At 45.6% G+C, this 27985-nt stretch overlaps 1 protein-coding gene across 1 annotated transcript in view; it reads right to left on the bottom strand.

The window, feature by feature from the left end:
* LOC126470529 (liprin-alpha-1) overlaps window positions 1-27985 on the bottom strand; it is a 1209312-nt gene that overhangs the window by 812969 nt on the left and 368358 nt on the right. The window contains exon 3 of the mRNA XM_050098447.1: window positions 5509-5587. The gene's annotated coding sequence lies outside the window, so the exon portion shown is untranslated. The remainder of the gene's footprint in view (window positions 1-5508; window positions 5588-27985) is intronic.

A 27985-nucleotide genomic window follows, 5' to 3' on the forward strand; every position in this document is an offset into this window, starting at 1 on the left:
CAGAAAAGCATGACACACGACTTCGCGGCTGAAAACTCTAGATCCCATGACTCGGCCTTGTTTAATGGCTCCCTCTAGGCGTAGCTCAGCAACACCAGTACTAGAGGAGCAGTAAGAAATGCAGAAGTCATCCGCATACAGAGAAGGCGAGACGGATGGCCCTACAGCTGCCACTAGACCGTTAATGGCCACTAAAAATAGACAGACATTCGATACGGAGCCCTGTGGAACTCCATTCTCCTGGATATGGATGGAACTATGGGAGGCACCAACTTGGACACACAAAGTACGAAGCGACAGGAAATTTTGCATAAAAATTGGGAGCGGGCTTCAGAGAACCCACTCGTATAATGTGGCAAGGATATAATGTTGCCAGGTCGTGTCATGCGCTTTTCGTAAATCAAAAAAGACGGCAACCAGGTGTTGGCGTCTGGAAAAGGCTGTGCGGATGGCAGACTCGAGGGACACAAGATTATCAGTGGTCGAGCGACCCTGGCGGAAGCCGCCCTGACATAGAGCTGGTAGGCCACGTGACTCCAGGAAACAACACAACCGCAGACACAGCATACGTTCCAGCAGCTTACAAAGAACGTTGGTGAGGCTGATAGGCCGATAGCTATCCACATAAAGCGGGTTTTTACCGGGTTAGAGCACCGGAATGATGCTCTCTCGCCATTGCGATGGAAAGACGCAATCGCACCAAACCCTGTTGAAGATGACGAGGAGATGTCGCTTGTAGTCAGATGAGAGATGTTTAATCATCTGACTGTGGATCAGATCTGGGCCTTGGAGCTGTGTCGGGGAATTTGCCAGAGCGCTAAGGAGCTCCCACTCTGTAAATGGGGCGTTATAGAATTCACTGTGGCGTATAGTAAACGAGAGGACTTTCCCTTCCAGCCACCGTTTGAGAGTGCCAAAAGCTGAAAGCTGGGGGGGGCGGGGGGGGGGGGGGGGGAATTCTCCGACGCAGAGGCTCGAGCGGTACTGCTCAGCAAAGTGTTCGGCAATCGAGTTTTCGTCGGTAGATAACACGCTATTTATGTTAACACCGGGAAAACCTGTTGGGGTCTGGTGCCCGAAAATACGTTTGATCTATGCCCAGACTTGGGAAGGTGATGTATGGCACCCAATGGTCGACACGTATCTCTCCCAACACTCCTGCTTCCGTCGTTTGATAAGATGGCGAACGCGGGCACGGGGCCATTTCAAGGCTATGATCTGCTCCAGGGAAGGGTGCTTATGCCGCTGTAGAGGTCGCCGACGCTCCTTAATTGCTTCAGCGACTTCCGGCGACCACCAAGGGACTGCCTTTCGCCGCGGGCACCCTAAATAGCGAGGGATCGCATTTTCCGCCGCAGAAACGATCGTTGTAGTTACCTGCTCAACCACCACATCGATGTTACCATGTATGGGAGATTCAACAGTGACAGGAGAGGTGAAGGCTTCCCAGTCTGCCTTTTTTAAAGCCCATCTGGAGAGGTGTCCGTGGGCCTGACGGCGGGACAGTGACAGGAAGATGGGGAAGTAGTCACTATCACACAGTTCGTCACGTGCTCTCCACTGGATAGATGGGACAAGGCCAGGACTGCAAACCGAGAGATCAATGGCCAAATTTGTGCCATGTGCCACACTGAAATGTTTGGGGCCACCTGTATTTAAGAAGCAGAGGTCAAATTGTGACAGTAAATTTTCAACATCTGTGCCTCGGTTAGTAAGCATGGTGCCATCCCACAAGGGGATATGAGCGTTACCATCTCCCAAAAGTAGGAAAGGTTTAGGGAGTTGATCAATGCGTTCAGTGGTACTGCACCATCTGGAGGAAGATAAACGTTGCAGACAGTTATTTCCTGCGTCGTCCTTATCCTGACAGCCACAGCTTCAAGAGGGGTTTGAAGGGGCACAGGTTCACTGCATATTGAGTTCAGGACATGGGCGCTAATTCCACCTGGCACTCGATTATAGTCGCTACGGTTCCTATAATATCCCTTACAGCTGTGGGGTACAGGGTTTCGCATTGCTGGGAACCAGGTTTCCTGGAGGGCAATGAAGAAAGCAAGTGTAAAGCTTAATAGTTGTAACTCAGCCCGGCGGTGGAAAAAACCGCCGCAATTCCATTGCAGGGTGACGCCATCGTGAGACTGGGAAGTCATGGAACATTCAATAAAGTAGTTTACGCCTCAGGGTGTATCCATGGTGTGAGGGTCCGCCGAGGTCTAGGTCTTCAGTGGACGCCAGAATCTCCACCTCATCCTCAGAAGCAAAGCTCGTAGGTAGCGGTGGTATGGGTGCCACTGCAAGTCCCTTGGTCTTGGCCGTCTTCTTTTTGGATTTCTCTCGCTGCTCCTTGGGTTTCTCTGGCTGGGAGGGCTTGACTGATTCAGTCTCCTGAACTGAGGATGATCGTGAATCCCTACGACCAGCTGCTTTTGGGCTCTTCAGCCATTGGCGGTTGTCATCTTTCCCATTAGCAGACACCTGGGAAGGGAATGACCCAAGGGACCCCTTCCTAGCGAGAAGTGCCAAAGAAAGGTTACGCTTCTCCAGCTGAGAAGTGGGGACTGGTGTCCCCGATGGTTGAGGGGGCAGTGCTCCCGAGGTAGGTGGTGTGGGAACAACAGGGAGGGAAGTGCCCCCCACCATCAAGGGGGCAGGTGTAGGCTTCCGGCATGGAGAGCCGACCGGATTTGCGGAATGGATGGGGCTACAACTGTTCTCGTAGGGGCGGCGTAAGGAGGAGGTCATAGCCACAGGATGTAGACGCTCAAATTTCCTCTTAGCCTCAGTGCAGGTCAGTCGGTCCAGGGTCTTTTATTCCATGATTTTCCATTCACGCTGTAAAATCCTGCAGTCTGGCGAGCAAGGGGAATGATGCTCTCTGCAGCTGACACAGATGAAGGAGGAGCACATGGAGTACTGGGATGTGATGGACGTCCATAATCTCGACATGTGACGCTGTAAGTACAGCAGGAACACAAATGGCCGAACTTCCTGCACTTAAAGCACCGCGTAGGGGGATGGATATATGGCTTAAAATCACAGTGTAGACCATCACCTTGACCTTCTCGGGCAATGCGTCACCCTGATTATCCCTCAGACCCCGATGGACGCGCCGGACAAAATGAACGCCTCATCGCTCTTAGTTGGCGCGCAGCTCGTCGTCAGACTGAAAAAGAAGGTCCCTGTGGAATATAATACGCTGGACCATATTTAAGCTCTTATGGGGGGTTATGGTAACGGAAACATACCCCATCTTGTCACAAGCGAGAAATGCCTGTGACTGGGCAGAGGATGCTGCTTTCATCAAGACTGACCCTGACCGCATTTTGGACAAGCCCTCCACCTCCCCAAACTTGTCCTCTAAATTGTCTACAAAAAAAAAAAAAAAAAAAAAAAAAAAAAACTGTGGCTTCATTGAAACAAAGGAGTCCCCATCAGTTCTCGTAAATACGAGATACCGGGATGAATAAGGTTCACTGCCATCCTTAGCCTGGCATTCCTCTCATGGTGTGGCCAGGGAGGGGAATGATTTAGGGTCGTACTTCCTTGCATTGTACTGAGTCTTAGAACGCTTAGAGACTGCTGATGTTTGATCACCTGCAAGTGATTAAGTGGTACGTTTCATCGCGCGTCATCCGCCCTGATGCCACCCACTACGACCAGGGGCCCTCCACACGGGCGCCACCCAGCCGCAGCAAAGGCCACCTAGTAGGATGGCCATTGCCCGGAGTTCTGATGCCCCAGAATGACAGGCATCTACTCTTTGGCATTCGTGGGGAGTTAGCGGCGCAGGCATCAGCAGAGCGATCCCTGTGTTGTCAGGGTGCTACAACCAACAGGGCACAAGGCACATGGTGCCCCCCCCCCCCCCCCCCAAAAAAAAACCGACTGGCTATTGTGCTGAATATGGGGTGCAAAGAATGCCATGGTCATCGTCGGCACAAAAAGTGACACTGCATAGTGCATGGTGGAAAACGCACACAGGAAGGTATCCTCACCCAAGAGATAGAGAATGGGCGGGACTGCAATGCGACGACGTGAAAGTGGGATAAAGATCTCAATGCACGATGGACACGATGCACCATGTAAGGCGCCCTTCTCCAATTGGCTTGCTTTTCGGGAAAATTTTGAAAAATAGAGGTCAAACCCTACAGGGGACCATCACACAAAGGCCGAAACGTGAGAGACTCCTTTTAGTCGCCTCTTACGACAGGCAGGAATACCTCTGGCCTATTCTTACCCCCAGACCCGCAGGGGGGCACTGCAACACAGGATAACAGAAAAAGTTGACGAGCCACAAATGGCTTCAAAAATCTTTCGGACACTCAGAACTTTATTTTGTGAAAAAACGCGTGGATGGAGATATTCGATTCCCGTTCATCACAAAGCAACGCACTTCCATCGCTATGTTACCTAACCAATGTTTGCAGCAAAAAATGCGTCATTATGCAAATAAACGAGGACTTCCCCCCTCCCCCTTTCCATGTCTTACACGTCCAAAAGTTAAAGTGTAACCAGTTAGCGGTAGGTGTGACACAGGTCCGAAAAATATGAAAAGAAAATACCATATTGCAGCACCTGTGTTTTTCAGAAGTACGATGCAATATTCCTTTGGACATGAATGAATGCACTTCTGAATAACACAGGCACTGCAATATTGTATTTATTCGCCGACATCTGGCAAGCGACTTTCAATCAAAATGTTTCCTCCGTGCGAGAATATACATAATGGGTGTACGAGTGCAAGTTGTAGACACAAGGTTGACGACATGTAGAAGTTCGGGTCCGGCCGTGGAGCGTACTCGATAGCCTAATGACAAGGCGACCTTTTGCGATAAGCGGGAAATCCGGGTTCGAGTCCCGGGCCGGTGCAATTTTTCACAGTCGTCCTTCCATTGTACATCTGGTGGTTACCCAGATTCGCAAGTAGGAATACATTTTGTGGTGTCATCGCCAGACACCACACTAGCTAGGTGGTAGCCTTTAAATCGGCCGCGGTCCGTTAGTATACGTCGGACCCGCGTGTCGCCACTATCAGTGACTGCAGACCGAGCGCCGCCACACGGCAGTTCTAGAGAGACTTCCTAGCACTCGCCCCAGTTGTACAGCCGACTTTGCTAGCGATGGTTCACTGACAAATTACGCTCTCATTTGCCGAGACGATAGTTAGCCTTCAGCTACGTCATTTGCTACGACCTAGCAAAGCGCCATTACCAGTTACTATTGATGCTGTAAAACATGTACCGTCAAGAGCGATGTTCACCATTTACGGATTAAAGTTAAGTATTCCACCAGCTACGTCCTTTTTTGCTAAAGTCTAACTTCCTTGTCCTGTTCCAGACCTCACGCAAGCCCGTGTGAGCTAAAACGCGTGCCTTTCGGCTTCCTCTCATAGTGGGTTGGGCTCTCTTGCCAATCCACAACACATTTCATGTACGAAAAATTGAGAAAAAACTGAAAAAAAGCAGGAAACTAAAGAACAACGGAAACAAGAATTATCCAACGCCTTACCTTTAGAGAATAATGGAGAAGTCATCACAAAGTGAAGTTACTGTCTCATTTGCACAACGCATGGACATCTGCTTCTTACCTGCAAAGACAAAGTAATTTAGCTTTGTTGGACAAGTGTAACAATACTGGCTGTTTTGTTTGAGACACATTTCAAGAGAATCATTATGACAGTACGTACGTTGTCACACAATTACAAAAACAGATATGACAAAAATAGACATTCTCATACCTCATCGTCAATCACTAGTCGTGGGTTCTCAAATGAATACAGTTACTGCAGGTACATGTGAAGTTATTACATTAAAAATTGAAATTGAGAATTCTGTTTCAGAGAAAGTTCACAAGTAACCTCAACCGACTGCTAAGTTCCAAGGGCCTTAACAAGTGAACCTACCCATTTAAAAATGGTTTTACTTGGCAACTTTCTGATATACATTCATGAATTACAAGTCAATAAACTAATTACATCTTTGCGTGTTCTAGCACCATTGTGACATCAGATAAATATCTGTGAAGGCTATACAGAAAGAATACTGGCGTGTTCGATCACGCATGAAGCGTTTCTGCTAATAACGAGATGGGTGGATATTATTATGTATCATACTTTCCCCACATCCGCAGCCGAGAACGGTAACATATGCTTGTGCAGTGGCGTCCGACACAGTGGTAGTCAGTAGGAATCCAGGCGGTGGAAGAGATTTTCATCACTATGTCTCTGACTAGCAAAGGGAGGAGAGTTGGTAGGGTAAAATGTTCCTGATCACCAGATTTTGGTTTCACGTTCTGGATTAAATTTAAACGTCTCCACATCGTCTCATGTAGTGAAGGCACGTGACACTATCGATTGTGATCCGTCCGTCGGATGGAAATGTTGAGCTCGGCGGTGCCCTTGATGCTTCCAGTACGCTATGTGCCGGCACCATGTTTCACTCTCTCCCTTCCACAAAATCAATACAGGACTACTGTGTACAAGCACTCATCACTCCTATCCAAACGACACTTCGCAGCAGGTGGGAGGACGGCGACAGACACCTTCCCATACGTGATACCGTGAGAACATAATTTAGATGGCTGTATAATTGTAAAAGTCAACGTCAGTAAAATAATTTAAAAAATGGACCCTGCCAAAACGACAATGCGTCATTCCCGCAATTGACCCGAACGCTCATTTCCTGAGGATAGAACTTTGATACTTACGTGCAATATTTCTTGAAAGCCGGTATATATAGGGCGAACAATGATAAAATCGACAATCTGCAGGGACGGAGAATAGGTCCTATGAACATGTGTCCGGGAATGCATCGTTGCTACGGTAGATGGCGCTGACGAAGACAGTTCCTCTTACCACGTAGCGTGTGTTTCTTGTGTGTTGCAGTTTGTGTGACTGACGCAGCATACTGTAAGCAGCAGGATGGTCTCGTATGCGTGTTGGCAACAAGCCAAGATGGTGTTTGTGTACTTTCAAGCAGATGGAAACGGTCGAGAGGCAACACGGCTATACCAAAACAAGTACCACCACAGACACCAACCACATCACACAACAAAAAATGGCTCTGAGCACTATGGGACTTAACAGCTGAGATCAGTCCCCTAGAACTTAGAACTAGTTAAACCTAACTACCCTAAGGACATCACACACATCCATGCCCTAGGCAGGATACGAACCTGCGACCGTAGCGGTTCCAGACTGAAGCGCCTAGAACCGCTCGGCCACACCTGCCGGCCATCACACAACATTTCAAAATCTTTTTGGGTGTTTGTGTGATCATGTGTCCTTTCAGACAGACGAACGTGCAGGGAGGCGGCGGACTGTGCATACACCATATTCGGAGGACCGGGATCTACAAGCTCCAGGCGAGTGGCCCGCCAACATAGTGTTAGTCAAACTAAGATTATGTGTATTCTGCACGAGAGCAATCTCTGTAATGAACTAAATTTCCGAAAGGTCTTATAGTGGGTCAGAGGGAAATGTACGGTTCTGCGGAGTAACTGAGCAACACTTTGGGCGTTACGTGTGAGCCGTGTAGCACTGCTGTATATCGCATGTTAACACACCACAAATCAGTACCCACAGTGACAGGATGTTTGCGCTGGAAGCTAGACTACCTCCCACACATCATCACCATGCGGCCCGTCTCCGATAATGGAGACACACACAACTCAACAGAATACTGACTGAAAATCACGTCTGCAGAAGTCAGGGATGGGCTTTCGAGACGGCAGCGATATCCAGGACGTATAAGGCACTGATCACCGGCTACGGGGCGCCAAAGCTCTGTCACACAGTCGTTAATACAACTGCAGAGAGATGTAGCACGCCCGCATCTCGTGGTCATGCAGTAGCGTTCTCGCTTCCCACGCCCGGGTTCCCGGGTTCGATTCCCGGCGGGGTCAGGGATTTTCTCTGCCTCGTGATGGCTGGGTGTTGTGTGATGTCCTTAGGTTAGTTAGGTTTAAGTGGTTCTAAGTTCTAGGGGACTGATGACCATAGATGTTAAGTCCCATAGTGCTCAGAGCCATCTGAACCATTTTTAGATGTAGCACACATCTCGAATACTCAAACCGCTTCTCACGATATTTAATTCAATTGGCAAGCACATTCACCAGACGGCCCAGCCCCGTTTTATGTTGTATGGGACGTGATAGGACGGAAATTCGTCCCGTCAGCATTACAATCAAGTTTACTTGACGAATTGCTACAAACAGCAGACATAGCGCGCAATACCTAGATAAAATCCGACATCACTAATCTAGCTGCATCATTTGACGAGCCACGCTAATCACGCTGCGGTCAGACCATCGTATCGTCTAAGGGGCAGTATAACTTTTAATTATCACCTCGGAAAAAAAATTCTGTGGCCATAGCTCTTAGTAATGATGTTAGTCTTCCTCTACTCACAGGCAATTCGAAAGGTTGCACACGAAATGAAGGAGCTCATAGGGAATCGAATACAATTTGTGAGTTGGAACTTAACGTTCTCGGAAGTAATCCGGAAGCAGTGAAAGCTTTGGAGTGTCTGGAAAAACCAGTATAATAAACGGACACGCGCCGCAAATTAAACAAAGACTACGTATTGCTTCCCTGTACATATAAGTGCTTGTCATTCAAGCGCGTTACGTCTGTTGACACGCTATTAAGGTCTTATGTATCGACTTTTGTGTACGTACACGTGCTTTTCAATCGTGCGTTCTGAGATAAATACTTTTCATTGCAGTACTGCTGTGGATTGGTAGTACGAACTGCGGCATTACCGAAGTTAACTGCAGTGTTCGTGGTACATAGAGTACTTTTCTAAATGGAACGGCACCCATTTGCAGAAATGAGAGAAGCATTTCATGTATAGCAGATCCAATGGCCATGCACACGAAGTTCAACGGCCGTACCGCACTCAGAATCCGCATAGACGTAAACCATAGCATCAGACGTTTTAAACCATTCACCATTGACACCGGGAGACGGGTGTCTTACGTCCAGTGGTTCACCGTATAGTCGATGTGTAAGTGGAGGTCCTTGCGCATGTGGAAGAGAAGCCATAAACGCGCACGTGTGGCATAGCTCATACCATGGACAAGTCTCAGCATACTGTGTGGTGTGTCCAACATGAGAACCACTTGCATCCCTATCGTCATTAGCGACTTAAGGGTTGAGTGTGGATTATTACCGACAGAGCGTTTGGTTTTGTGAATAGACTGTTCTCCGTTGTTAAAATGAGTCCAGATTTCTAAAGAGCGTGTTGTTCACAGACGAGGCACGGCTCAACAGAATTGGGTTATTTAATTGTCGCAACAGCCACATCTGGACGCGACACAATCGTCGCGTCCCATTCGAACACTACCACCAACAGCATGGGCCGGTACAGGTATTATCGACGAACACGTGTTCGAACCATATCATCTCTCACCAAGTTTAAATGGTGTGAGATAGAAGGTGCACACCGAATAAATTCTTTGACAACTGCTACAGGATGTACCACTTAACATGAGTACCATGATGTGGATGCAACTAGGAGAAGCACCTGCACACTCTTCTGCGCAAGAGCGTCATTTACACAGTGCCATATATCGTGGGCATTAGATCGGTAGGGGAGGGGCATTCCGTTCCCATGCTCTACCGCCTCTTGATTTTTTTTTTATGGCGTCGTGTCAAAATCCTCGTGTACGTGACACCAGTACCCGACGAGAAAATACTTCCGCCAGGATCCTTGCAACCTCTGATGATGATCTTGCGATGCCTAAAGTACTTTGAAGAGTGCGTCAGAATGTTCTAGGAAAATATTATGCCAGAGCTGAATGTGGTGGTCGCCATTTTGAACACAACCTGTAACGTACAACGTTTTTAAGTAGACAGTAAGTAACCTTTGCTTAATCTAATGAGCGTGTACAATGACTGTCCTTGTCGTTTCTGTTGACCCCTCACTGGCTCAGGATTACTTTCACGATCGTACATTTCTATTCCAAAGTCGTCGAATTTTAATTCCTTTATCAGCTCTTTGAATTTGTTTGCAGGCTGTTGCATCACCTTGCATACCCCCTTCAATGCGACACTTTTTCTCAATGACTGTTGCTTTGGTTGAGACCTTGGCTGTTGAAGTCTGCATTTTGACTGCTCAGGAAAGAAAAATAACCTCGGTTTCATTCTGGAAATGCCTGCTATGCGAGGAGTTCTTCATCTTAAAAAAGAGGAATAAGTCACTGGGTGCCATGTCAGCAGAATACTGTGGTGATGGGGGGCGGGAGAGCGTAGGGGAAGGAGGGGGGGGGGGGAGAGGAGGAGGAGGAGAGAAGAGGTGAGAGGCGGAATCAGATAGCCCGAAGGAGCAGCATGTGTGACTGCCGACTGCAGAATATGCTGGGAGCGAAAGCAGCCCCTTGGACAGCTACTTGACACTCCTACAACCTCGTCAGGAGATTTTGGTAGTATGTTTCCATGGCAGTTTGCCCTTTACGAGAGCAATCTGTTAGCATTACACCATGAAAGTGGGAAAAAAAGCCTGAATGTCACATTTAGCTCTTCTTAGCTTTTCACTGCTCGCTATTCTCCTTTGTCTTGGGTTCCTAGTGATACACCCACCACTCGTCCATGGTGATAAAGCAGCTAAAGACATAATCTGCATCGATTTCACACAGCTCCAACATTTCCACTGCTGCCTTGGTTTGGTGGACTTTCTGGACAGGTGAGAGCAGTGTCGGTACATGTTCAAAATATTTTGCATTATCAGGTATGGACAAGAGTTTGGCGCACGGGCAGTGCTTTGGCTCGCAAGCCATAGCTCTCAGTTTGGCTGCACACTTCCCCTACCTGGTGCAGTGGTTAGCACACTGGACTAGCATTCAGGAGGACGACGGTTCAAATCCGCGTCCGGCCATCCTGATTTAGGTTTTCAGTGATTTCCCTACATAGCTTCAGGCAAATGCCGGGATGATTCCTTTGAAAGGGCGCGGTCGATTTCCTTCCCCATCCTTCCCTAATCCGAGCTTGTGCTCCGTCTCTAATAACTTTGTGTCGATGGGGCGTTGAACACTAATCTCCACCTCCACTTCCCCTACTGCCACACCACATTCTCTGAGCGGCAGGAGGAGGGAAGAGGAGACACTACAAACGCGCTGTATTCACGTAGCAATGCAGTTGCACTACATACTACTTGATTTCAAACAGGGTAGTTATAATTAAACTTTCGATACTTTAACCAGTATAGACGGGGAACTACTAACCGTATCGGTACACGACTCTATAGGAATAACGTTCAGACTGTGCACTGCAGGATTTGCGTTGTTAGTAGTGCTAGTATGACGACTTACCGTTAGGATTGAAACGCAACCATCTGTGTACATTACAGTTGTAGACAGTCAAAAGTGATCTGGACAAGTTAAGCACAGCTTTACACATAAAGCTGTTTTATAAAGTCAACAGCAACAGTGCTACTGTCCTTCGCAAATTCGAATTAACTGGCTATTTGGGAACTGCTCTTGGGAGTGGCCGACGGCCAGCTGCGCCACAAATTGTTGGAGGAGTAACCATTGCTATAGCTGAGAATGCTGGACGCAATGTGCAATCTTCAAGCAGTCCACGAGCTGTGTTATACATTTCATGCCAACATCCCATCTGAGACGATTTGGGCAGCAGTAGAGCAGTCTTGTGCAGTTCCAGGCTGTCGTTGATGCTGATGGTCGTCGCACTGATCGACGTTTCTGACACGGAACGTAAACATACTACACAATTAACAAATGTTACCCTGAGAAGCCATGGCGCGAACAGCCCTATCGAAGTGCTCCCAGTGATAGACACGTTCATGTGTTGGTCCATTGCGCCTTCCAGAATGACATTATCACCCAGCGAATGCCACGAAAACATTCTCCAGACCCTACCGTTCCCTCCTCCGGCCTGAACCCTTCCGACGATTGTTGCAGAGTGGTTGCACTCAGACATTTCACGCCCCACGCGGCTACGGGCATCTGTACGATAGAGCACAAAAGGTGATTCATCTGAAAAGGCCACCTAGCGCCACTCAGTGAAATTCCAACTGTGGTATTGACGTGAAAATTGCAGCCTGCGTCGCCGATGAACTGTCAGGAAGGGTGCCTTAATCAGGCGCCTGCCTTGGAGGCCAGTGCCTGGTTCATCTGGGCGGTCAGTTGCTCAACAACTGCACTTCTATTCGCCTGCATATAGCTCCGTAACCGTCGTTCAGCCCTTTCAACTATGGCCTGTGGTGAATCAGCAGTTGCCTCGGCGCTGGTTTTGGATGGCGCCATTTTGCCATACACGGTATGCTTTAAACACGGCGGCAAGCGAACAGTTTACAGATTAGCCATTTCTGAAATGCTTCTATCCTTGGCCCGAAAGTTAATGATCAGGCCCTTTTGGACGTCAGATAAATCGCTCCGTCTCCGTAATACGACAACACTGCACTGGATCCGCGTCCCCCCGACACGCTTCATACAGCTTGGTCAGAAACAGTCTGAAAACCTTGTTAGGCTGTTGCAGGGTAGGTAGTGCTGAGAAATAATTGTCAAGAAAAAATTCGATACGTTGCCCCGTTTCCGAGTTAATTATCAATGAAGTTTCCCAATCAGATCGCTGCTCGCGCAAATTCAAGCGCCCTGCCAGATACGAGTAGTGTGTGTTGTTGTCGTCACAGCGTCCATGACTGCGCACGAGACTACTTAGCCTTTGGCTCGGGTTCTATCCTTACTGCCGTTTCATGTCCAATTTTTGCATCACTGTTGTTCGGTTTTAGGAAACCGTCTCTGGCGGGTCGCTTGAATTTGAGCTCGCAATGACCTGATTGGCTAACTTTAATGCTAATTAACTTTGAAACGGCACAACGCATCGAATTTTTTCTTAACAATTATTTGCCAGTACATCCTACCCTGCAAAACTCTTACAAGCTTCTCAGACTGTTTGTGTCCACCATGTACGGTTTCACTGAGAATTTTAGCTTGGACATAAATAGTCTACGTTTGTTATAATCTTGCAATGTGACAGCCGCTGACGTGTGCACATTTTTCGTATTACTTATTTTCTAAAATTTTCTACCTTTAAAATTGGTTCAAATGGCTCTAAGCACTATAGGACTTAAACATCTGAGGTCATCAGTCGCCTACAACTTAGAAGTACTTAAACCTAGCTAACCTAAGGACATCACACACATCCATGCCCGAGGCAGGATTCGAACCTGCGACTGCAGCAGCAGCGGGGTTCCGGACTGAAGCGCCTAGAACCGCTCTGACACAACGGCCGACACCTTTAAAAAGAATTACAAATCTTATAACTTTCTTTATTTTTAATTTGTGCTTTTCAGGCATTAATTACAAAATGCACATACGAAATCTAAGTGGGCATAGAGCGCGCTGTTATCCGCCCCGCTTCAGCTAGGGCCTCAGTTTTCACCCCGCCCTCATTTCTTACAACCCTCTCTTCAATAATACCTATATAAATAGCACACGGCATTTTTTTTTAAATTCAATCTCTTTTAATATTGGACGATATGATATATATCCACTGACATATTTTATTGTAAGACTTCATAAAGTTCAGAATGCATAACTATAGTTGTTACATAGCTTGACGAAACTGTTAGTGGATTAATCATACCTGAAGACGACAAGCAAGTGCTGATACCGGTCCGCAGTAATGTTCACATCGACCACAGCTGTCAGTATGACTTCAAATGGTTCAAATGGCTCTGAGCACTATGGGACTTAACATCTATGGTCATCAGTCCCCTAGAACTTAGAACTACTTAAACCTAACTAACCTAAGGACAGCACACAACACCCAGCCATCACGAGGCAGAGAAAATCCCTGACCCCGCCGGGAATCGAACCCGGGAACCCGGGCGTGGGAAGCGAGAACGCTACCGCACGACCACGAGATGCGGGCAGTATGACTTCCATTAATACCATAAGCCCAATGTCCCCCATGGCGTAATAACATAATAGTGCCCCCACTGCTGCACGTTTCGAGCAGCGTTTCGCCTGGATAATGACGTATCCAGACACAACCATCGGCCTGGTGTAAGGAGAGAGTCCATTGAGAGGAATCGTGTCCATTGGACTACGCTCCACTCTCGATGCCCACTGCAGTCGCAATTGACGATGTCTTTCCATCAAAATGAGAGCACGTAAGAGTCGCGTGCTGCGGAGCACCATGTTCAACAACGTGCTCCGAAACACCTGTGCCTGCAGCAGCACTGTTTTCTGCAGTCAGATCTGTCACACGTTGCCTCCTTTCCAGATTTACAGCCGGCCGCGGTGGTCTAGCGGTTCAGGCGCTCAGTCCGGAACCGCGCGACTGCTACGGTCGCAGGTTCGAATCCTGCCTCGGGCATGGATGTGTGTGATGTCCTTAGGTTAGTTAGGTTTAAGTAGTTCTAAGTTCTAGGGGACTTATGACCGCAGATGTTGAGTCCCATAGTGCTCAGAGCCAGAGAGAGAGCCCGATTTACAGTGGGCTATCCTCGGACATCCATTGCGACGAGGCGTGGACGTACAATACCTTATGTCAGTTGTCTTCCCCATCTGCGACCGGTATCGTCGGTAGACCGACTCCGCATTTGTCTCTGCTTCGCTTACACTCATCCCTTGCCGCCTCACGTAACTGCAGCACCACTAGGCGGCATTCCGTATCGTTGCGGGCAGTAGTCATAACGTTTTGGCTCATCAGTATGTATAGACGTAAGTGTTGAGTTATGCAGGTTAGGGTAACTGCGACGCATTGAAGCCGGACGCGATTGTTTCAACAAGGAAACGCCAGACACTAACCAAACAACAATTTTGACGCACTTCATTCTGCGAGTCGGTGGCTCCTCTGAGTGGTTTACGTAACAAACCCTTCCTTTCCGAAGATGATCAATTTAAAGGTCAGGAGCAAATATTCGTTTCGGATCAGGTAAAATCGTTTTGACACTAGAAAATCAGGAAATTTTATTTTACGTCGCGGAAATGACATATTGTAGAACGTGAAGTGGCTTAATAATTTATTTTTAATTGTACGACAAGTTACAGCCAATGGTAGATGCTCTTACCTTTACATAAATGTTGCATTTTGACAACTGTTTTACGAGACATATGCGACACCTTTTACTAATACAAACGTACTGGAAAATTTTTCTGACTGGAGCCGGTCGTAAAATTCCAAACAAATCATTTAGCAGTTTCACGTGTCATTTCTACGACGTATCAAAGCTGTGGAACCAAGCAACGAAACTATTCAGGCTCGCAAGCTAACAGTTTCTGAGAAATCGAAGAATAAATTAATTCGATTCGCTGCAACTATATTTGGGGGTCAACCCCGTACTACATGGGTCCGCCGCTCGTGGTCTCGCGGTAGCGTTCTCGCTTCCCGAGCACGGGGTCCCGGGTTCGATTCCCGGCGGGGTCAGGGATTTTCACCTGCCTCGAGATGACTGGGTGTTTGTGTTGTCCTCATCATTTCATCATCATCCAGGAAAGTGACATCCAGGAAAAGACTGAGCACAGATTGGATAATTGTACGGGCGCTGATAACCACGCAGTTGAGCGCCCAACAAACCAAACATCATCATCATCATCATCGTACTACATGGAGCGGTGGTGACGTGGCGTAACGCTTCTACAGGGTTTACCGAAAGTTCAGGAACAGTTTCAATTATTTATTGAAAAAAAATTATACAAAAAATGGCTCCGAGCACTATGGGACTCAACTTCTGAGGTCATTAGTCCCCTAGAACTTAGAACTAGTCAAAACTAACTAACCTAAGGACATCACACACATCCATGCCCGAGGCAGGATTCGAACCTGCGACCGTAGCGGTCTCGCGGTTCCAGACTGCAGCGCCTATAACCGCACGGCCAAAAATTATACAGATATCATACATATGTCATTTTTAAGAGAACCCCTGAAAGATTTTTTTTTTCATGTATACCGCCACAGCGTAGTTTGGTAATTTGCCGATAGTCAGCGCTAGTCGCAAACATGACGATTTCAGGTGTGGAGCGAGCTTTTTGTGTGTTGGAGTTCGACAAAATAAGTGTGCTACAGTTGTTCAACGGCTGTTTAGAGCCAAGTACGGTAAGAAGTCACCAACAAGGAAGGCAATTTACCACTGGCACAACAAATTCGTTACGACGGGTTGCCTGTGCCCGGCAAGAAGAAACCGACGTCCCAGTGTGAGTGAAATGAATGTGGAGCGCGTACAAGAGACATTCATAAGGAGTCCAAAGAAATCGGTGCGTCGTGCATCCCGTGAACTCGAAATGGCTCCAATGACGCTGGAAGGTCCTCCGACAGAAGTTGTCTATGAAACCACTCGAACTGGATCCAGTACAGAAGCGTGGTTCGGTCGTGCTACTGAAGGAGCGTGGTTCAGTCGTGCTACTGAAGGGGACAACTGTTTCATGAAATGGCCTCCCCGTTCACCAGACGGATCCGGGTGACTTCTTCTGTGAGAACACATTAAAGATCTGGTTTATGTACCGCCTCTACCACGTGATGCAACAGAGCTCCGGCAGAGAGTACGGGAAGCGACTGCCACAGTCGACGATGCCATGCTGGGACGGGTATGGCAAGAATTCGATTGCCGTACTGACGTCTGCCGGGTCACTCATGGTTCGCATATCGAATGTTTGTAAAAAAAAAATCAGAGTTTCTCTTCAAAATGCAATATGTATGACATCTGTACAATGTTTAGTTATTGTGCAATAAATAATTGAAAGTGCTCCTGGACTTTATTCACAAACTGTATTTGGATCACAGAAATCTCATTGTGCGTATGGGTCCGAATCACACCTATTCCAAAATTTTTACTCTTTGACAAGAGAATGGACCTGTTGCGAGAACTACATATAGTTGTTACACCTTTTGTGCAGATTTTATGCTTTACGAATTTTTCGTCGTAAAAATACTATGAATTTTTAGGCAATGTGGCGACGAAAAAGTGAAAAAAAAGTGTTACGTAATGAATAGAGTGTTAACGATCGTTTTTCGGAGATCATAACAGATAAAAGACACCGTATTAATACAAATTTACTAAATTAAGGGAAACCGTTGCATACCATTTCGAGAACTGTGTTATGCAACTGATGTCATGAAGCCTCGAAACCTTGTAAATTATCGGTTATCAGAATTAACAAATGGTTCAAATGGCTCTAAGCACTATGGGACTTAACAGCTGAAGTCATCAGTCCCCTAAACTTAGAACTACTTAAACCTAACTAACCTAAGGACATCACACACATCCATGCCCGAGGCAGGATCCGAACCTGCGACCGTATCAGCCGCGTGGTTCCGGACTGAAGCGCCCAGAACCGCTCGGCTACTGCGGCCGGCTCAGAATTAATATTTCACAAAAAGTTATCATACGCACAGCAGGCGTCGAAATCAACCGCCGAAATAAGTGTCTCAATAAAGGTAATCACAGTTTTCTTTTCTTTGCGAAAAATATATGCGTGCAGCTAAATGGCTTCATTTACTGTGATTGGTGCAGACGATTTCTCTGCTTACAATAGAACCGAGTCTTCGAGAAACAAAATGAGTGAGAGGTTACGCCAATAATTGCAGAAGTAGTTTGGTGGCACATTGCCTAAACTGTACACTTTATCTCATGAGAAAAACCCATTAAAATCCACTCTGTGACGAAGAACATCTTTGTACTTACAAGGGAACTCCCCAACGCACTCCCTCATATTTAGTGGAAATATGGCCCAGTGAATAGTCCGTCAAAAACTAAACACAGATCAAGCACGAAAACAGGAAGATGGTGTACTGAACTGTGAAAGAAGAAGCAAATTAGGAACAGTGAACAGTTTAAGCTCAATATAAGTTACATCGAGCGAATCTGAATAGCCTTGGAATTGTGGTTACGTGGTAATGGTGTTGGACTGCAAGGGGGAAGATCTGTGTTCAAATCTCACTCGTTACCCTTTTTTCCACAAAATTATGGACTGTCCGTCCGGTCATTTACGTGTCTGTTGGCTATATTCAAAATTTTGTCTGTGTCGTGGCGTAACATCCGTTTGCAACAACGAGGTGTAAGGAAGGGACCTCCAGACGTCGTATTTGTTCTATGCAAGTACCACATGTTATGACTATTGCGTTCCGTTTTGGAAGTTTTAACTTTTGAATTCATTTGTTGTAACATAGTTCACACTCGTTTATTTGTAGTTTTCATTTGTGTAAGAGGTCTATGCGGCATCTCGCCTGCTCTCACTACTCATCGCATTTACCTGCGACGGTACTATATTCTTACTACATGACTCATGCTCTATAACCAATGTATACCGGTAGTATGACAATTGCCGAGGCTACAGAAGGAGAACAGATGCGTCAATGACTGCGCAGGAAGTTCATAATTTTGCGAAAAAAAAAAACAAAAAATAGGCACGAGGTTGGTTCGAACACGGACCTACCGCTTTACAGTTCAACACTGTCACCACACAACCCGACGGCGGAGTTCTAGTAATGCACTCGGTGTTGCACATCATGATCTTGGAGCGTTCACCGTTTCTATTTGCTTCTTTTTTCACAATTCAGTACACCTTCTTCCTGTTTTCATGACTGATCTGCGTTCGGGTTTGGAAGGGTTACCCACTGGGCCATTTTACCATTAAATCTGACGAGAGGTGATGCGGCGTATCCCTTGACACACACACACACACACACACACACACACACACACACACACACACACACACACACACACACACGATGACAACTTTTTCCTTGTTCACAATAACATTTAAAACAATACATAGATGGCGCGACAGCATACATCATCTTGCCAAAAATCAAAAAATATTACACAAATGCGACTCGAGCGCATGGGCACAGAAGACTGCTTTTCATCTGAATGCAGCCGGCCGGAGTGGCCGAGCGGTTCTAGGCGCTTCAGTCTGGAACCGCGCGACCGCTACGGTCGCAGGTTCGAATCCTGCCTCGGGCATGGATGTGTGTGATGTCCTTAGGTTCGTTAGGTTTAAGTAGTTCTAAGTTCTTGGGGACTGATGACCTTAGAAGTTAAGTCCCATAGTGCTCAGAGCCATTTTCATCTGAATGCAGCCCCTATACCCCTTAGGCACAGCCCAACGTTCGAAGTGCTTTCTTCCTCAAACACATATACAGCGGCTTGAAATCACAAATTCTTCGATTCCTAGGAAATTATTTGCATACGGCCTAAGTATGTAAAATACAATTTCCTTGTTTTGGGGATTTCTAGTTATTCCACTTGGTCCGTAACAGAGCCTGTCTCATAAATTGACCAAAACCGATTCACAGCATTTGGTTTGTAACGGCCTTCAAACGGCATAGTGAAGTTCATTGAAATCGATGGGTCGTACGATGTGGCCAATCCTTGTAAGAGCTACATGAACATAGCTACTCGGCAATTCAAGAGTTAAGTGTCTGGCGGAAGGTTCATAGGGCCCTCTACCGTTCCACTCCCGAACAGCACGTTAGGAAATGTTTTCGTAGATGGAAGGGAGATCAGGGTTTAACGTCCCGACGGAAACGAAGTCATTAGAGACGGTAGATCTTCCAGTGCGAGCTCTAATTTCTCTTATTATATTACGACGGTCATTTATCCTTATGTAAGTGAGACGCGGCAAAAGGTTTTCGCATTCGGAGAAGAAAGTTGGTGATTGTAATTTCGTGAAAAGATCTCGCAGCAACAAAAATCGATTTTGTTTTAATTATTGACACCGCAACCCGCTTATAACATCCATAACACTTCCCTACTCCGTAATAATACGAAACGAGCTGCTGCTCTTTGAACTTTTTCGATGTCCCCCGTCGATTCTACCAGGTTAGTATCCCACATCACGCAGCAATGCTCCAGAAGAAGGCAGACAAGCGTAGTGTAAGCAGTCTCTTTAGTACACGTGTTGTATCTTCTAAGCGTTGCCGGCCGCGGTGGCCGTGCGGTTCTGGCGCTGCAGTCCGGAACCGCGGGATTGCTACGGTCGCAGGTTCGAATCCTGCCTCGGGCATGGGTATGTGTGATGTCCTTAGATTAGTTAGGTTTAAGTAATTCTAAGTTCTAAGGGACTTATGATCTAAGATGTTGAGTCCCATAGTGCTCAGAGCCATTTGAACCATTTTTTTTTTCTAAGCGTTATGTCAATCATATGTGGACTATGGATCGCCTTCCCCATAAAATTTTTATGGGATGGTTCCAATTTAAGTTGTTAGTAACTGTAATCCTTAGGTATTTAGTTAAAGTGACAAACTTTAAATTTGTGTACTTTATCGTATAACCGAAATTTTACGCAATTCTTTCACGATTCATGTGGAGGACCACACAAAAATGGTTCAAATGGCTCTGAGCACTATGGGACTTAACATCTCTGGTCATCAGTCCCCTAGAACTTAGAACTACTAAAACCTCACTAACCTAAGGACATCACACACATCCATGCCCGAGGCAGGATTCGAACCTGCGACCGTAGCAGTCGCGCGGTTCCGGACTGAGCGCCTGAACCGCTAGACCACCGCGGCCGGCGCGAGGACCACACAATTTATTGTTCAGGATCAACTGCCACTTTTCGTAACATGCAGTATCTTGTCTAAATCATTTTTCAGTTGGTTTTGTTCCTCTAAAGACTTTACTAGACGGTAAAAAGCAGCATCGTCTGCAAAGATCCAAGAGGGTTACTCAGATTATCTTCTAAAGAGTTTGTACATATTATGAGCAGCAAGTAGACTATAACGCGTCCTTGTGGCACCCCAAATATCACTTTTGTTTCACTAGATGACTACCCGCCACTTATTATAAACTGTGGCTTTTCAGACAGGTAATCATGAATCCATTCGCATACCTGAGACAATACTCCATACCCGCCATTCGACCGGAAGGTGCTTGTGGGAAACGGTGTCAAAGATCTTTTGGAAATCTAAAAATATGGAATCAACTACGTCTGAAAGCACTGTATCTAGAACACGCTACTGTACAAGATACTGAATTGTCCTCCAAGACAATCTATCCGCATGCGGTTTCGCTATGAATACGAGCATGTATGATCCCATGAACCATGGACCTTGCCGCTGGTGGAGAGGCTTGCGTGCCTCAGCGATACAGATGGCCGTACCGTAGGTGCAACCACAACGGAGGGGTATCTGTTGAGAGGCCAGACAAACGCGTGGTTCCTGAAGAGGGGCAGCAGACTTTTCAGTAGTTACAGGGGCAACAGTCTGGATGATTGACAGATGGCCTTGTAACACTAACCAAAACGGCCTTGCTGTGCTGGTACTGCGAACGGTTGAAAGCAAGGGGAAACTACAGACGTAATTTTTCCCTAGGGCATGCAGCTCAACTGTATGGTTAAATGATGATGACGTCCTCTTGGGTAAAATATTCCGGAGGTAAAATAGTCCCCCATTCGGATCTCCGGGCGGGGACTGCTCAAGAGGACGTCGTTATCAGGTGAAAGAAAACTGGCATTCTACGGTTCGGAGCGTGGAATGTCGGATCCCTTAATCGGGCAGGTAGGTTAGAAAATTTAAAAAGGGAAATGGATAGGTTAAAGTTAGATATAGTGGGAATTAGTGAAGTTCGGTGGCAGGAGGAACAAGACTTTTGGTCAGGCGAATACAGGGTTATAAATACAAAGTCAAATAGGGGTAATGCAGGAGTAGGTTTAATAATGAATAAAAAATAGGAATGCGGGTAAGCTACTACAAACAGCATAGTGAACGCATTATTGTGGCCAAGATAAACACGAAGCACACGACTACTACAGTAGTACAAGTTTATATGCCACCTAGCTCTGCAGATGACGAAGAAATTGAAGAGATGCATGATGAAATAAAAGAAATTATTCGGATAGTGAGGGGAGACGAACATTTAATAGTCATGCGTGACTAGAATTCAGTAGTAGGAAAAGGGAGAGAAGGAAACGTAGTAGGTGAATATGGATTGGGGCTAAGAAATGAAAGAGGAAACCGCCTGGTAGAATTTTGCACAGAGCACAACTTAATCATAGCTAACACTTGGTTCAAGAATCATAAAAGAAGGTTGTATACATGGAAGAAGTCTGGAGATACTGACAGGTTTCAGATAGATTATATAATGGTAAGACAGAGATTTAGGAACCAGGTTTTAAATTGTAAGACATTTCCAGGGACAGATGTGGACTCTGACCACAATCTATTGGTTATGAACTGTAGATTAAAACTGAAGAAACTGCAAAAAGGTGGGAATTTAAGGAGATGGGACCTGGATACACCGACTAAAACAGAGGTTGTACAGAGTTTCAGGGAGAGCGTAAGGGAACAAATGGCAGGAATGGAGGAAAGAAATACAGTAGAAGAAGAATGGGTAGCTTTGAGGGATGAAGTAGCGAAGGCAGCAGAGGATCAAGTAGGTAAAAAGTCGAGGCCTAGTAGAAATGCTTGGGTAACAGAAGAAATATTGAATTTAATTGATGAAAGGAGAAAATATAAAAATGCAGTAAATGAAGCAGGCAAAAAGGAATACAAACGCCTCAAAAATGAGATCGACAGGAAGTGCAAAATGGCGAAGCATGGATGGCTAGAGGATAAATGTAAGGATGTAGAGGCTTATCTCACTAGGGGTAAGATAGATACTGCCTACAGGAAAATTAAAGAGACCTTTGGAGATAAGAGAACCACTTGCATGAATATCAAGAGCTCAGATGGAAACCCAGTTCTAACCAAAGAAGGGAAAGCAGAAAGGTGGAAGAAGTATATAGAGGGTCATTACAAGGGCGATGTACTTGAGGACAATATTATGGAAATGGAAGAGGATGTAGATGAAGATGAAATGGGAGATATGACACTGCGTGAAGAGTTTGACAGAGCACTGAAAGACCCGAGTCGAAACAAGGCCTGAGGAGAGCCAGTCCTGACAAAACTCTACCATCTGGTGAGCAAGATGTATGAGACAGGCGAAATACCCTCAGACTTCAAGAAGAATATAATAATTCCAATCCCAAAGAAAGCAGGTGTTGACAGATGCGAAAATTACCGAACTATCAGTTTAATATGTCACAGCTGCAAAATACTAACGCGAATTCTTTACAGACGAATGGAAAAACTAGTAGAAGCCGACCTTGGGGAAGATCAGTTTGGATTCCGTAGAAATATTGGAACACGTGAGGCAATACTGACCCTACGGCTTATCTTAGAAGCTAGATCAAGGAAAGGCAAACCTACGACTCTAGCATTTGTAGACTTAGAGAAAGCTTTTGACAATGTTGACTGGAATACTCTCTTTCAAATTATGAAGGTAGCAGAGAGCAAAAGGCTATTTACAATTTGTACAGAAACCAAATGGCAGTTATAAGAGTTGAGGGGCATGAAAGGGAAGCAGTGGTTGGGAACGGAGTGAGACAGGGTTGTAGCATCTCCACGATGTTGTTCAATCTGCATATTGAGCAAGCAGTAAAGGAAACAAAAGAAAAATTCAGAGTAGGTATTAAAATCCATGGAGAAGAAATATAAACTTTGAAGTTTGTCGAATGACGTTGTAATTCTGTCAGAAACAGCAAAGGACTTGGAAGAGCATTTGAACGGAATGGACAGTGTCATGAAAGGAGGGTATAGGATGAACATCAACAAAAGCAAAACGAGGATAATGGAATGTCGTCGAATTAAGTTGAGTGATGCTGAGGGAATTAGATTAGGAAATGAGACACTTAAACTAAGTAGTAAAGGAGTTTTGCTATTTGGGGAGCAAAATTACCGAAGATGGTCGAAGTAGAGAGGATATAAAATGTAGACTGGCAATGGCAAGGAAAGCGTTTCTTAAAAAGAGAACTTTGTTAACATCGAGTATTGATTTAAGTGTCAGGAAGTCGTTTCTCAAAGTATTGGTATGGAGCGTAGCCATGTATGGAAGTGAAACATGGACGATAAATAGTTTGGACAAGAAGAGAAAAGAGGCTTTCGAAATGTGGTGCTACAGAAGAATGCTGAAGATTAGATGGGTTGATCACATAACTAATGAGGAGGTATTGAAGAGAATTAGGGAGAAGAGGAGCTTGTGGCACAACTTGACTAGAAGAAGGGATCAAAAAAATGGTTCAAATGGCTCTGAGTACTATGGGACTCAACATCTTAGGTCATAAGTCCCCTAGAACTTAGAACTACTTAAACCTAACTAACCTAAGGACATCACACACACCCATGCCCGAGGCAGGATTCGAACCTGCGACCGTAGCAGTCCCGCGGTTCCGGAAGAAGGGATCGGTTGGTAGGACATGTTCTGAGACATCGAGGGATCACCAACTTAGTATTGGAGGGTAGCGTGGAGGGTAAAAATCGTAGAGGGAGACCAAGAGATGAATACACTAAACAGATTCAGAAGGATGTAGGTTGCAGTAGGTACTGGGAGATGAAGAAGCTTGCACACGATGGAGTAGCATGGAGAGCTGCATCAAACAAGTCTCAGGACTGAAGACCACAACAACAACGTAAGTAATCCTGAGTCAACGAAGTCCTTTGCATAACTGAATTCAGCATCAGCAGAAAAAAAAAAACAAATTGCACTGTTTTCGAAGAGTTAGATGGGCTGAGGGAAATACAGGAGTATTTACCAGAAAAACTTAGCCCGACAGATTAAGCCAATTTCGTTATATGGTACAAGAACATGAGTGCAATAGAAGAGTCTGGTCTTTATCAGACAACGTTATGATTACTAACTACAGGTTATCGAACAGTCCACAGGTGTTCTGCCAATTCGTTTTGTCCAATCACCAGTACGCCTGTGGACTGTTCGAGCAACTATTACATCGGCAGAGGGAGACCAAGAGATGAATACACTAAGCAGATTCAGAAGGATGTAGGTTGCAGTAGGTAGTGGGAGATGAAGCAGCTTGCACAGAATAGAGGAGCATGGAGAGCTGCATCAAACCAGTCTCAAGACTGAAGACCACAACAACAACATGATGTACATCCTATGTAACACACGAAAAATTTTTATTGATTTGAGACTATTTCTGAATGTCCGTTTTTCATTAACCTTTGTTATATCTACGTATTACGTGACAAACTGGAATATAGAGATTATTACTGACAAAACGAAGCAGATTAGACGAGGTTGTATCACGTTACCGAAAACCGGAATATTCGACAAATAAAATGTGCACCACATGTATAGAGGAGCTAGTTAAGATTCAGGAGTATAGCAGTGAAGACGACCATTATATCTTCAAATTCTCTCTCCATTTACCCCGAAATATTGTCTTATATTGTGTCCCACATGAACGAATGGGTTAAAGTTACTGCCATTTTTAGGGTCTAGTAATGAACAACTGCGAAGCGAACACATCGCTAGCTGGGTTTAGTGCTGTGAAGGGTGGCAGGTAAGCAGTGGCGAAGGTTTACGTCCGTAAGCCATCTATCGGAGCGCTACGGAAACAAGGCTGGAACACGTACAGTGCTGCCGCTTGGCGGCATGTCGCTTCAACTACAGGTCCCTACCGCTACCGCCTAGTAGCCGGAACGCATGTGCTTTTTATTTATCTTTAACTCCTCAGACTAGAATCGGAGGGAAACTGAAAATTTACATTATACATTTAAACATAGTTTACACCTGCGTAACAGTTTTAAATGGAAAGGTGCTGGATACAAAGCAAGAGACGTGAGTTTACTACTTCCATTCTCCGCTTCCTGAGTGTTACATTTATCAGTACGAAACAGGAAAAGTAAAAGTGCCCATCTTGTGCCAACGGAGTGCTTCGATTTTATTCTCCAGCGCGGATACGCACCAGAATTATACGACAATGTCCTCAATTTATTTTCTTCTTATTCAAGCAATTTATACATTTTAGTTTTTAATATTTTTTCATTTATTGTTCGGCCTGAGCTGCACATTATAAACTAAATTACACGATCCAATCACTCTGGATAACCTTCAGATCTAAAACAAAGTGAAACTAAACATGTACCATCTAATATTTTACAATAAGTAGGAAAGAAAAGAATTGCACGTACATGTAGAATTTACTTAAGTAGTTGTGTTAGTAACCCGACTCTTTCTTCTCAGACGGAGCGAGGTGGCGCAGTGGTTAGCACACTGGACTCGCAATCGGAAGGACGACGGTTCAATCCCGCGTCCGGCCATCCTGATTTAGGTTTTCCGTGATTTCCCTATATCACTTCAGGCAAATGCCGGGATGGTTCCTTTGAAAGGGCACGGCCGATTTCCTTCCTCATCCTTCCCTGACCGGAGCTTGTGCTCCGTCTCTAATGGCCTCGTTGTCGATGGGACGTTAAACACTAATCTCCTCCTCCTCCTCTTCTTCTCAGAACGATATATAATTTTGTGTTTGACAACTGTTGCCATTGTTTTAAATAGGTATATGTTGGAGGTAGGGAAGAAGGGGAAATGGAGTGAGGGTGATTGGGTGAGGGGAAAGGAAACAGGGAGGGGGCGCCAGGGATGTCATGAGTTTAACACGAGGGGGTCGTGCTAAAATTATAGAACGTATACCTATCTGAAAATTCTCATTGATACATTAACAGCGTACAGCAATTGTTATATAAAATGTAAACGGCATACAACAGTCAAATTATAAAATGAAGCGAGGGGAGCATTGAGAGCAGACAAAAAACTGAAGGCGTGGCGAGGGGGGGGGGGGGGGGGGGGGGGGTTGGGTTAGGTTGTGGCAGGGATGCTATGGGTTGAACTTCTTAAAACACCAGAATGGATGCATAAAACTTTAAAAGTTTCACACTTTGGAGATCTTAAGATGCTAATTCAGTTTTTGCTACTGTATTTCCGCTTTTATAAACTACTGTTTTATCCTTCTTTTACAGTTTTATGCAACCTTTCCGATGTTTTAACAAAAGGCTTTCTGCACACTAGACTTCTTGCAATTTTAATACACGACCCTATCTTGTTCGATCCAAAGCATCGCTGCCCCGCCCCCCCCCCCCCCCCCTGCGTTCTTTGCCTGCTCTCAATCCCACCTCGCCCCATTTCACAATTTCACTATTTTATACCTTTTACATTTTACATTCCCATTGTTCTACATTATTAGTGATTCAACGAAAGTTCTTAAATAATTATGAGTTCTATAATTTTAGCACGACTCCTCGTGTTAAACTCATGCCATCACCACCAAACCCTCCCTGCTTCCTTTCCCCTCCCTTAATCAGCCTCGCTCCATTTCCCCTTCTCCTCTACCTCCAACATATACCTATTTAAAACACTGACAGCAGCTTCAAAACACAGTACGCTGATATGTGGTTCTGAATAGACAAGACGGTTTGCTGACGCAACAACTTACATAAATTCTACGTTTATGTACAATTCTTTTCTACTTATTGTAGGATTTTAGATGGTACATATTTAGCTCTACTTTATTTTAGATCTGAAGATGATCCAGAGTGATCGAAACATGCAATTTAATTAAAAATGTGCAACTGAGACGGAACAATAAATGAGAATTACCTTAAATGTCAATAGAGCTGCTGAATCTCTCAAGACGGTTATGTCGGCTACATTTCCGTCTGAGCAGTCACGTCAAATTTAAACTATGGAACGTTCATATTCAAGGGTCATCTATAAATTTGGGTGAATACCGTCATAGTCGTAAAAGGAATTAAGCAAGAGATACAATCGTGCTTCCATCTCTGACCACAAGAGGGTTCGTAACGCATCAGTGAACATTGTCGAACGTGATCGTTTTGGTAGTCCACGTTTTATGGTATAGGGAGGTATGATGCATGGGCGAACTGACCACGTCTTTCAACATGGTACGCTCACCGGTCAACATTACTGTGACACTGTAATCCTTCCATATGTGCGTCAGTTTGGGGGTGCATTCGGCCCTGATTTATTTCCATGGATGACAATGTGTGAGCGCATCGAACAGCGCAGGTGGAGCAGGTCTGGGAACGAGAAGATATTGGGATAATGGACTGGCGTACCTGTTCCCCCTACTATAATCCCATCGCGCACGTGTGTGATGCGCTCGCGAGACGTATTGCTGGATGGCCCATACCCTATTAAGGACCACGTCCCGCCTTTTGTAATTT

The sequence above is a fragment of the Schistocerca serialis genome, chromosome 3 (assembly GCF_023864345.2).
Source record: "Schistocerca serialis cubense isolate TAMUIC-IGC-003099 chromosome 3, iqSchSeri2.2, whole genome shotgun sequence".
Taxonomy (NCBI): domain Eukaryota; kingdom Metazoa; phylum Arthropoda; class Insecta; order Orthoptera; family Acrididae; genus Schistocerca; species Schistocerca serialis.